Source organism: Lepus europaeus, chromosome Y, assembly GCF_033115175.1.
Source record: "Lepus europaeus isolate LE1 chromosome Y, mLepTim1.pri, whole genome shotgun sequence".
Lineage (NCBI taxonomy): Eukaryota > Metazoa > Chordata > Mammalia > Lagomorpha > Leporidae > Lepus > Lepus europaeus.
Genome location: NC_084851.1, coordinates 2,995,857 through 3,008,058, shown reverse-complemented (window position 1 = coordinate 3,008,058; position 12,202 = coordinate 2,995,857). Strand labels below are relative to the sequence as shown.

General features: G+C 37.9%; 1 pseudogene; it reads left to right on the top strand.

Moving 5' to 3' along the window:
- The first annotated feature begins 440 nt into the window (after positions 1-440).
- LOC133753988 (abl interactor 1-like) lies at positions 441-1,586 on the top strand (annotated as a pseudogene).
- Positions 1,587-12,202: the final 10,616 nt, after the last annotated feature.

Below are 12,202 nucleotides of genomic sequence, written 5' to 3'. Positions count from 1 at the left end.
TGAACAAGACACCCCAATGCAAGATTATCAAGATGAAGAGATAGAGGAAATGCAAGAAGTGGATCTCAAAAAATTGGTAAGATCATTAAGAAGTTCTCAAAAACAAATTCTTGAACTACTGAAATCCTTAATGGACAAGATAGAAAATCTCTCTCATGAAAATGAAATATTAAGGAGAAATCAAAATGAAATGAAACAACTAGTAGAACATGAAACTGTGATAGTGACAAGAAATCATAATGAAATGAAGAACTCAATAGATCAAATGACAAACACATTAGAGAGCCTTAAAAACAGAACGGGTGAAGCAGAAGAGAGAATATCAGAATTAGAAGACAGAGAACAGGAAAGGAAACAGTCAAATCAAAGAAAAGAAGAAGAAATCAGAAATCTAAAAACACTGTCAGGACGCGCGAGGAAGTGATGCAGAGGGGTGGAAAATGGCAGAGCTGCAGATGTTACTAGAGGAGGAGATCCTGTCTGGCACCACCCGGGTGGTGGACTACTGTGAAAACAACTACATACAGGCTACAGACAAGAGAAAAGCTTTAGAAGAGACCAAAGCCTACACAACCCAATCTCTAGCAAGTGTTGCTTATCAGATAAATGCACTGGCCAACAATGTACTCCAATTGCTGGACATTCAAGCCTCCCAGCTTCAGAGAATGGAGTCTTCCATTAATCATATCTCACAGACTGTGGATATTCATAAAGAGAAAGTGGCTCGAAGAGAGATTGGTATTTTGACAACCAATAAGAACACATCAAGAACTCACAAATAATAGCACCTGCAAATATGGAGTGCCCTGTAAGGTATATTCGGAAACCTATTGACTACACAGTTTTGGATGATGTGGGCCATGGTGTCAAGCATGGAAATAACCAGCCTGCAAGAACTGGCACATTGTCGAGAACAAATCCTCCTACTCAGAAACCATCAAGTCCTCCCATGTCAGGCCAGGGAATGTTGGGACAGAATACTCCGTATAAAACCCTGGAACCTGTTAAACCCCCAACAGTTCCTAATGACTACATGACAAGTCCTGCTAGGCTTGGAAGTCAACATAGTCCAGGCCGGACAGCTTCTTTAAATCAGAGACCAAGAACACACAGTGGAAGTAGTGGAGGAAGTGGAAGTCGAGAAAACAGTGGAAATAGTAGTATTGGCATTCCCATTACTGTGCCTACACCATCGCCACCGACAGTTGGACCAGTTGCTGATGGTCCAACGTCCCCGCCACCACCTCCGCCGGATGACGTTCCCATGTTTGATGACTCTCCGCCTCCACCACCACCACCTCCAGTGGACTATGAAGACGAGGAGGCTGCAGTGGTCCAGTATAATGATCCATATGCAGATGGGGATTTGCCTGGGCCCCCAAGAATTATATTGAGAAAGTTGTTGCAATATATGATTATACAAAAGACAAGGATGATGAGCCATCCTTCATGGAGGGTGCAATCATTTATGTTATAAAGAAGAATGATGATGGCTGGTATGAAGGAGTCTGCAATCGAGTGACTGGTCTCTTCCTGGGAACTATGTTGAATCAATCATGCACTATACTGATTTTTTTACTGATTAGATTTTTGCTTTTAAAGTAGGATCTTATTACTCAGTCATACTGTGGGACTATTACGATTAACAGAATTGTCTTAATATGTTTTAAAATGTGCCCATATTTTCAGGACATGCTGTTTTATTGGTATAATTGAATGTCTACCTATAAGCATAAATCATTGAGGCAGTTTGTGTATTGCTAAAGAGCAACTTATACAAGAGGCTGTCCCTGATTATGCTTATGTACTTACTTACACAATGTTAACTTTATGACCAGCCTAAATATTCTGGGGAAGCGGGGTATAATATTTAATGAATTATATGATTCAGATTGTATCATTACATGTTTCAGTGAGCATGGTTACTAATGCTATGTCAAACTAATATTAAAATCAGAAAACTGAAATGCTGGTGCTGGTCATACTTTTTTGTTTATATTTTCTCATTAAAAAAATACTGTTTAAAGCATGCATAAAAATTTATGTGTTGAAATATACTGAAAAATTCCAAGATGCTTCTAATTTGTGTGCTATTTCCCTGGAGTATCCACACTTAGGTCTCCTGAAATGAATTGAGTCTCTAAGTTCTCCATGTAAAACAAACAAAAGGCTAATCTGTAATGTTATAATTTGTACCTAAGTTTTTTAATGAATGAAATTTGAACTATAAATTTTTTCCATTCATAAATATATAAGTGAATCAAAGGTTTTTGTCCTTTCCTTCACTGGTTTGCTTTTAAAAAATGAGAGAGAGAGAGAGAGAGAGATACTCATTTATTATAGAATTATGGTTCTATTTTCTCAAAATATAAACTTGGAAAAAAATTTTAGTCTTAATCTGTCCCAACAGCAATGTGATGCATTTTTTGCGGATTTAAAATCTGAGATGATTATTTACAAGTCAATCTACTGAATTCCTTTTTGAAAGTAACTAACTTTTGAAGCTACGAAAATGTGTCAAAGTGTACACATTCATCCTGTAAGTAAAATTTTTAAGGATTGTCATACCTATCCTTTACTTTCACAGTGGACTATTGTACACTGGTTTGATGAAAGGAAATTATAAGTATCTTTTACATATTGTAAAAGTAAGTGCGATTGATTTGTGAATAGGCACTATTTAATCCATTACCTGGCACTAGCAACATAAGATTTTAAAATACAATAATTTGGAAAGAAGGTGAGTCATGTATTATTCAGTGAACAGAGATCTACTTAACCAACAGATTTGTATTGTCTTTTGACATAATTGAAATGCAACACATGCATTTTGTGTGTCTCCTCTTAATTTAAGGGAGGGTTAGAGGGATGTATTCTCTTCTTGTGTATAATTCTGTATTGCTTAGGATATTGAAGTAGAGCACTCAAGTGTGGATTTCTGTCTATTGAGGATTTGTTTGAGTTTCAAATTACAGTTATGTATTGGGTGTTACAGATTCTAACAGTATAGTGAATGGTAAGACTAGTGCAAAACATTTATTTCTGACAATTAAAGACCATTATTGCTACCAAATCAATGTGACTGTTTCATATATATTTTGCCTTTGTTAATTTCAAACCAAGTGTCATTAGTGATCAGCTAGCAAACTTCTATTCCTTTCTTAAGTGGAATGTTCTCTTAATTTGTATATAACCTGTTGTCTGAATTTTATCTACAGTCTTTTATACTAAACCATTCTCCTATGAGTTTTTGGAAAAAAAATACTGTCAGGAATCTATAGCATACTATCAAAAAACCCAACATTCGGGTTCTAGGAGTACCTGAAGGCATGGAGAGAGAGAAAGGATTAGAAGGCCTTTTTAGTGAGATACTAGCAGAAAATTTCCCAGGTTTGGAGAAAGACAGAGACATCCTAATACAGGAAGCTCATAGAACCCCTAATGAACATGACCAAAAGAGATCCTCACCACGACACGTCGTAATCAAACTCACCACAGTGAAACACAAAGAAAAGATCCTAAAATGTGCAAGAGAGAAACGCCAGATTACTCTCAGAGGATCTCCAATTAGACTCACAGCTGACTTCTCTTCAGAAACCCTGCAAGCTAGGAGAGAATGGCGAGACATAGCCCAGGTGCTAAGAGAGAAAAACTGCCAGCCCAGAATATTATATCCTGCAAAGCTCTCATTTATGAATGAAGGTGAAATAAAGACCTTTCAAAGCAAACAGAAATTGAAAGAATTTGTCGCCACTCATCCAGCCCTGCAAAAGATGCTTAAAGATGTGTTACATACAGAAACACAGAAACACGGTCACCAATATGAAAGAAGGTAAAGGTAGGAAACCTCACACCAAAAGATCACAGGAATCTCAATCCATATATTAGAAAGTATCTTTGGCTAATGGCAGGGCAAAGTTACTCCTTCTCAATAGTCACATTGAATGTTAATGGCTTGAACTGTCCAGTTAAAAGACACCGATTGGCTGATTGGGTTAAGGAACAAAACCCATCCTTTTGCTGCTTACAAGATACCCATCTATCCAACAATGATCCATACAGGCTGAGAGTGAAAGGCTGGAAAAAGATATACCACGCCAACAGAAATGAAAAGAGAGCGGGCGTAGCCATCTCAATATCGGACAACATAAACGTTACCACAAAAACTGTTAGGAGAGACAAAGAGAGGCACTATATAATGATTAAGGGATCCATTCAACAGGAAGATATAACGATTATCAACGTATATGCACCTAATTACAGGGCACCAGCTTATTTAAAAGACTTGTTAAGGGACTTAAAGGGAGACTTAGACCCCAATACAATAGTACTGGGGGACTTCAATACTGCACTCTCAGAGATAGACAGATCAACAGGACAGAAGATCAACAAGGAGACAGTAGATTTAAACAACACTATAGCCCAAATGGATCTAACAGATATCTACAGAACATTTCATCCTACATCTAAGGACTTTACATTCTTCTCAGCAGTACATGGAACCCTCTCTAGGATTGACCACATACTAGGCCATAAAGCAAGTCTCAGCAAATTCAAAAGAATTAGAATCATACCATGCAGCTTCTCAGACCACAAAGGAATGAAATTGGAAATTGGCAACTCAGGAATCCCTAGAGCACGTGCAAACACATGGAGATTGAACAACATGCTCCTGAATGAACAATGGGTCATAGAAGAAATTAAAAGAGAAATCAAAAATTTTCTGGAAGTAAATGAGGATAACAGCACAACATACCAAAACCTATGGGATACAACAAAAGCAGTGTTAAGAGGAAAGTTTATATCAATAGGTGCCTACATCAAGAAATTGGAGAGGCACCAAATAGATGAGCTTTCAAGTCATCTCAAGGATCTAGAAAATCTGCAGCAAACCAAACCCAAACCCAGTAGGAGAAGAGAAATAATTAAAATCAGAGAAGAAATCAACAGGATTGAATCCAAAAAAAATTACAAAAAATCAGCCAAACGAGGAGCTGGTTTTTTGAAAAAATAAACAAAATTGACACCCCATTGGCCCAACTAACTAAAAAAAGAAGAGAAAAGACCCAAATCAATAGGAACAGAGATGAAATGGGAAACGTAACAACAGACGCCACAGAAATAAAAAGAATCATCAGAAATTACTACAAGGACTTGTATGCCAGCAAACAGGGAAATCTAGCAGAAATGTACAGATTCTTGGACACATACAACCTCCCTAAATTGAGCCAGGAAGACATAGAAGACCTAAACAGATCCATAACTGACACAGAAATTGAAACAGTAATAAAGGCCCTCCCAACAAAGAAAACCCAGGGCCAGATGGATTCACTGCTGAGTTCTACCAGACATTTAGAGAAGAACTAACTCCAATTCTTCTCAAACTATTCAGAGCAATCGAAAAAGAGGGAATCCTCCCAAATTCTTTCTATGAAGCCACCATCACCTTAATTCCTAAGCCAGAAAGAGATGCAACATTGAAAGAGAATTACAGACCAATATCCCTGATGAACATAGATGCAAAAATCCTCAATAAAATTCTGGCCAATAGATTGCAACAACACATCAGAAAGATCATCCACCCAGACCAAGTGGGATTCATCCCCGGTATGCAGGGATGGTTCAACATTCGCAAAACAATCAACGTAATACACTACATTAACAGACTGCAGAAGAAAAACCATATGATTCTCTCAATAGACGCAGAGAAAGCATTTGATAAAATACAACACCCTTTCATGATGAAAACTCTAAGCAAACTGGGTATGGAAGGAACATTCCTTAATACAATCAAAGCAATATATGAAAAACCCACGGCCAACATCCTATTGAATGGGGAAAAGTTGGAAGCATTTCCACTGAAATCTGGTACCAGACAGGGATGCCCTCTCTCACCACTGCTATTCGATATAGTTCTGGAAGTTTTGGCCAGAGCTATTAGGCAAGAAAAAGAAATTAAAGGGATACAAATTGGGAAGGACGAACTCAAACTATCCCTCTTTGCAGATGATATGATTCTTTATTTAGGGGACCCAAAGAACTCTACTAAGAGACTGCTGGAACTCATCGAAGAGTTTCGCAAAGTAGCAGGATATAAAATCAATGCACAAAAATCAACAGCCTTTGTATACACAGGCAATGCTACGGCTGAGGAAGAACTTCTAAAATCAATCCCATTCACAATAGCTACAAAAACAATCAAATACCTTGGAATAAACTTAACCAAAGACGTTAAAGATCTCTACAATGAAAACTACAAAACCTTACAGAAAGAAATAGAAGAGGATACCAAAAAATGGAGAAATCTTCCATGCTCATGGATTGGAAGAATCAATATCATCAAAATGTCTATTCTCCCAAAAGCAATTTATACATTCAATGCAATACCCATCAAGATCCCGAAGACCTTCTTCTCAGATCTGGAAAAAATGATGCTGAAATTCATATGGAGACACAGAAGACCTCGAATAGCCAAAGCAATCTTGTACAACAAAAACAAAGCCGGAGGCATCACAATACCTGATTTTAGGACATACTACAGGGCAGTTGTTATCAAAACAGCATGGTACTGGTACAGAAACAGATGGATAGACCAATGGAACAGAATAGAAACACCAGAAATCAATCCAAACATCTACAGCCAACTTATATTTGACCAAAGATCCAAATCTAATCCCTGAAATAAGGACAGCCTATTCAATAAATGGTGCTGGGAAAATTGGATTTCCACGTGCAGAAGCTTGAAGCAAGACCCATACCTATCACCTTACACAAAAATTCACTCAACATGGATTAAAGACTTAAATCTATGACCCGAAACCATCAAATTATTAGAGAGCATTGGAGAAACCCTGCAAGATATAGGCACAGGCAAAGACTTCCTGGAAAATACTCCAACAGCACAGGCAGTCAAAACCAAAATTAACATTTGGGATTGTATCAAATTGAGAAGTTTCTGTACTTCAGAAGAAATGGTCAGGAAAGTGAAGAGGCAACCAACAGAATGGGAAAAAATATTCGCAAACTATACTACAGATAAAGGATTGATAACCAGAATCTACAAAGAAATCAAGAAAATCCACAACAACAAAACAAACAACCCACTTAAGAGATGGGCCAAGGACCTCAATAGACATTTTTCGAAAGAGGAAATCCAAATGGCCAACAGACACATGGAAAAATGTTCAAAATCACTGGCAATCAGAGAAATGCAAATCAAAACCACAATGAGGTTCCATCTCACCCCGATGAGAATGGCTCACATTCAGAAATCGACCAACAACAGATGCTGGAGAGGATGTGGGGAAAAAGGGACACTAACCCACTGTTGGTGGGAATGCAAACTGGTTAAGCCACTATGGAAGTCAGTCTGGAGATTCCTCAGAAACCTGAACATAACCCTACCATACAACCCAGCCATTCCACTCCTTGGAATTTACACAAAGGAAATTAATTTGGCAAATAAAAAAGCCATCTGCACATTAATGTTTATTGCAGCTCAATTCACAATAGCTAAGACCTGGAACCAACCCAAATGCCCACCAACAGTAGACTGGATAAAGAAATTATGGGACATGTACTCCATAGAATACTATACAGCAGTAAGAAACAACGAAACCCAGTCATTTGCAACAAGATGGAGCAATCTGGAAAACATCATGCTGAGTGAATTAAGCCAGTCCCAAAGAGACAAATATCATTTGTTTTCCCTGATCGGCGACAACTGAGCGCCAAAGGGGAAACCTGTTAAGTGAAATGGACACTATAAGCAACAATGAACTGATCAGCTCCTGTCCTGACTTTAGATGTACAATGTAATACTTTATCCTTTTTACTATTTGTTGTTGTTGTTGTTGTTCTAGTACTATTGGTTGAACTCAGTAATTAACACACAATTATTCTTAGGTGTTTAAATTTTAACTGAAAAGTGATCCCTGTTAAATCTAAGAGTGGAAAAAGAGAGGGAGGAGATGAACAATTTGGAACATGCTCAATCGGACTGGCCTCAAATGGTGGAGTTAGAAATGTGCCAGGGGATTCCAACACAATCCCATCAATATGGCATGTACCAATGCCATCGCACTAGTCCAAGTGATAAATTTCAGCTCACAATTGATAGTTCTGATAGGTCTAAGAGTCAAAGAGATCACACAAACAAGACAAGTATCTGCTAATACTAACTGATAGAATCAAAAAGGGAGAGAAAGATCCAGCATGGGAAGTGGGATACACAGCAGACTCATAGGATGGCAGATGTCCTAAACAACACTCTGGCCTCAGAATCAGCCCTCAAGGCATTCAGATCTGGCTGAAGAGCCCATGAGAGTATGGCAGGCATGGAAAGCCAAGATATTATGGAAAAAAAAAAAAGACCTAAATGAATGATCTCTGTGAGTGAGATCCCAGTGGAAAGAACAGGGCCATCAAAGAAGGAGGTACCCTTCTCCGAAGGGAGGAGAGAACTTCCACTTTGACTATGACCCTATCGGAATAAGACCAAAGTCAGCGAACTCTAAAGGCTTCCATAGCCCTGGCAACTCATGACTAGAGCCTAGGGAGATTACTGACGCCATGAACAGGAGGGTCAAATTGTTAAATCAGCAACAGGAGTCACTGTGTACTTACACCCCATGTGGGATCTGTCCCTAATGTGTCGTCTAAAGCGAAGTGATGCTATAACTAGTACTGAAACAGTATTTTTATACTTTGCGTTTCTGTGTGGGCACAAACTGATGAGGTCTTTACTAATTATATACTGAATTGATCTTCTGTATATAAAGAGAATTGGAAATGAAAAAAAAAAACAACCTGGTGTTAAAATGGAAATGGCATAGAAAATTAATTAATTTGAAAAAAAAATTATGTAGGATCTCTGTCTTTAATGTGCTGTACATTGCTATTTAATGCTATAATTAGTAATCCAATGGTAGTTTTTTCACTTTGTGTTGCTATATGGGCAAAATGTTGAAATCTTTACCTAATATATACTAAACTGATCTTCTGTATACAAAGAGAATTGAAAATGAATCTTTACATGAATGGAAGGGGAAAGGGAGCGGGAAGGGGGAGGATTGCGGGCGGGAGGGACGTTATGGGAGGGGGGAAGCCATTGTAACCCATGGGCTATACTTTGGAAATTTATATTCATTAAATAAAAGTTAAAAAAAAATAGGAAAAAAAAGAATGCAACAACACATCGGAAAGACCATCCAACCAGACCAAGTGGGATTTATCCCTGGTATGCATGGATGGTTCAATTTTTGCAAAACAATCAATGTGATACACCACATTAACTGACTGCAGAAGAAAAACCATATGATTCTCTCAATAGATGCAGAGAAAGCATTTGATAAAATACAACACCCTTTCATGATGAAAACCCTAAACAAACTGGGTATAAAAGGAACATTCCTCAATGCAATGAAAGCAATTTATGAAAAACGAACAGCCAGAATCCTATTGAATTGGGCATTCCACTGAGATCTTGTACCAGACAGGGATGCCCACTCTCACCACTGCTCTTTAATATACTTTTGGAAGTTTTAGCCAGAGCTATTAGGCAAGAAAAAGAAATTAAAGGGATACAAATTGGGAAGGAGGAACTCAAACTATCCCTCTTTGCAGATGATATGATTCTTTATTTAGGGGACCCAAAGAACTCTACTAAGAGACTACTGGAACTCATCGAAGAGTTTGGCAAAGTAGCAGGATATAAAATCAATCCACAAAAATCAACAGCCTTTGTATACACAAACAATGCCATGGCTGAGGAAGAACTGCTAAGATCAATCCCATTCACAATAGCTGCAAAAACAATCAAATACCTTGGAATAATCTTAACCAAGGACATTAAAGATCTCTACGATGAAAATTACAAAACCTTACAGAAAGAAATAGAAGAGGACACCAAAAAATGGAGAAATCTTCCATGCTCATGGATTGGAAGAATCAATATCATCAAAATGTCCATTCTCCCAAAAGCAATTTATACATTCAATGCAATACCCATCAAGATCCCGAAGACCTTCTTCTCAGATCTGGAAAAAATGATGCTGAAATTCATATGGAGACACAGAAGACTTCGAATAGCCAAAGCAATCTTGTACAACAAAAACAAAGCCGGAGGCATCACAATACCTGATTTCAGGACATACTACAGGGCAGTAGTTATCAAAACAGCATGGTACTGGTACAGAAACAGATGGATAGACCAATGGAACAGAATAGAAACACCAGAAATGAACGCAAACATCTACAGCCAACTCATATTTAATCAAGGATCCAAAACTAATCCCTGGAGTAAGGACAGTCTATTCAATAAATGGTGCTGGGAAAATTGGATTTCCACATGCAGAATCATGAAGCAAGATCCCTATCCTTCACCTTACACAAAAATTCACTGAACTTGGATCAAAAACTTAAATCTACGACCAGACACCATCAAATTATTAGAGAGCATTGGAGAAACCCTGCAAGATACAGGTACAGGCAAAGACTTCTTGGAAAAGACCCCAGGAGCACAGGCAGTCAAAAACAAAATTAACTTTTGGGATTGCATCAAATTGAGAAGTTTCTGTACTGCAAAAGAAACAGTCAGGAAAGTGAAGAGCCAACCAACAGAATGGGAAAAAATATTTACAAACTATACTATAGATAAAGTGTGGATCACCAGAATCTACAAAGAAATCAAGAAACTCCACAACATCAAAACAAACAACCCACTTAAGAGATGGGCCAAAGACCTCAAGAGATATTTTTCAAAAGAGGAAATCCAAATGGCCAACAGACACATGAAAAAATGTTCAAGATCACTAGCTATCAGAGAAATGTAAATCAAAACAACAATGAGGTCTCACCTCACCCCGGTGAGAATGGCTCACATTCAGAAATCTACCAACAATAGATGCTGGAGAGGATGTGGGGAAAAAGGGACACTAACTCACTGTTGGTGGGAATGCAAACTGGTTAAGCCACTATGGAAGTCAGTCTGGAGATTCCTCAGAAACCTGAACATAACCCTACCATAAAACCAGCCATCCCACTCCTTGGAATTTACCCAAAGGAAATTAAATTGGCAAACAAAAAAGCGGTCTGCACCTTAATGTTTATTGCAGCTCAATTCATAATAGCTAAGACCTGGAATCAACTTAAAAGTCCATCAACAGTAGACTGGATAAAGAAATTATGGGACATGTACTCCATAGAATACTATACAGCAGTAAGGAACAATGAAACCCAGTAATTTGCAACAAGATGGAGGAATCTAGAAAACATCATGCTGAGTGAATTAAGCCAGTCCCAAAGAGAAAAATATCATTTCTTTTCCCTGATCGGTGACAACTGAGCACCAAAGGGGAAACCTGTTAAGTGAAATGGACACTATAAGCAACAATGAACTGATCAGCTCCTGTCCTGACTTTAGATGTACAATGTAATACTTTATTCTTTTCCCAGCACCATTTATTGAATAGACTGTCCTTATTCCAGGGATTAGTTTTGGATCTTTGATCAAATATAAGTTGGCTGTAGATGTTTGGATTGATTTCTGGTGTTTCTATTCTGTTTCATTGGTCTATCCATCTGTTTCTGTACAAGTACCATGCTGTTTTGATAACTACTGCCCTGTAGTATGTCCTGAAATCAGGTATTGTGATGCCTCCGGCTTTGTTTTTGTTGTACAAGATTGCTTTGGCTATTCGAGGTCTTCTGTGTCTCCATATGAATGTGAGCATTGTTTTTTCCAGATCTGAGAAGAATGTCTTTGGTATCTTGATTGGTATTGCATTGAATATATAAATTGCTTGTGGGAGAATAGACATTTTGATGATGTTGATTCTTCCAATCCATGAGCATGGAAGATTTCTCCATTTTTTGGTGTCCTCTTCTATTTCTTTCTTTAAGGTTTTGTAGTTTTCATCGTAGAGATCTTTAACGTCTTTGGTTAAGTTTATTCCAAGGTATTTGATTGTTTTTGTAGCTATTGTGAATGGGATTGATCTTAGAAGTTCTTCCTCAGCTGTGGCATTCGTGTGTATACAAAGGCTGTTGATTTTTGTGCATTCATTTTTATATCCTGCTACTTTGCGAAACTCTTCGATGAGTTCCAGTATTCTCTTAGTAGAGTTCTTTGGGTCCCCTAAATAAAGAATCATATCATCTGCAAAGAGGGATAGTTTGAGTTCTTCCTTCCCGATTTGTATCC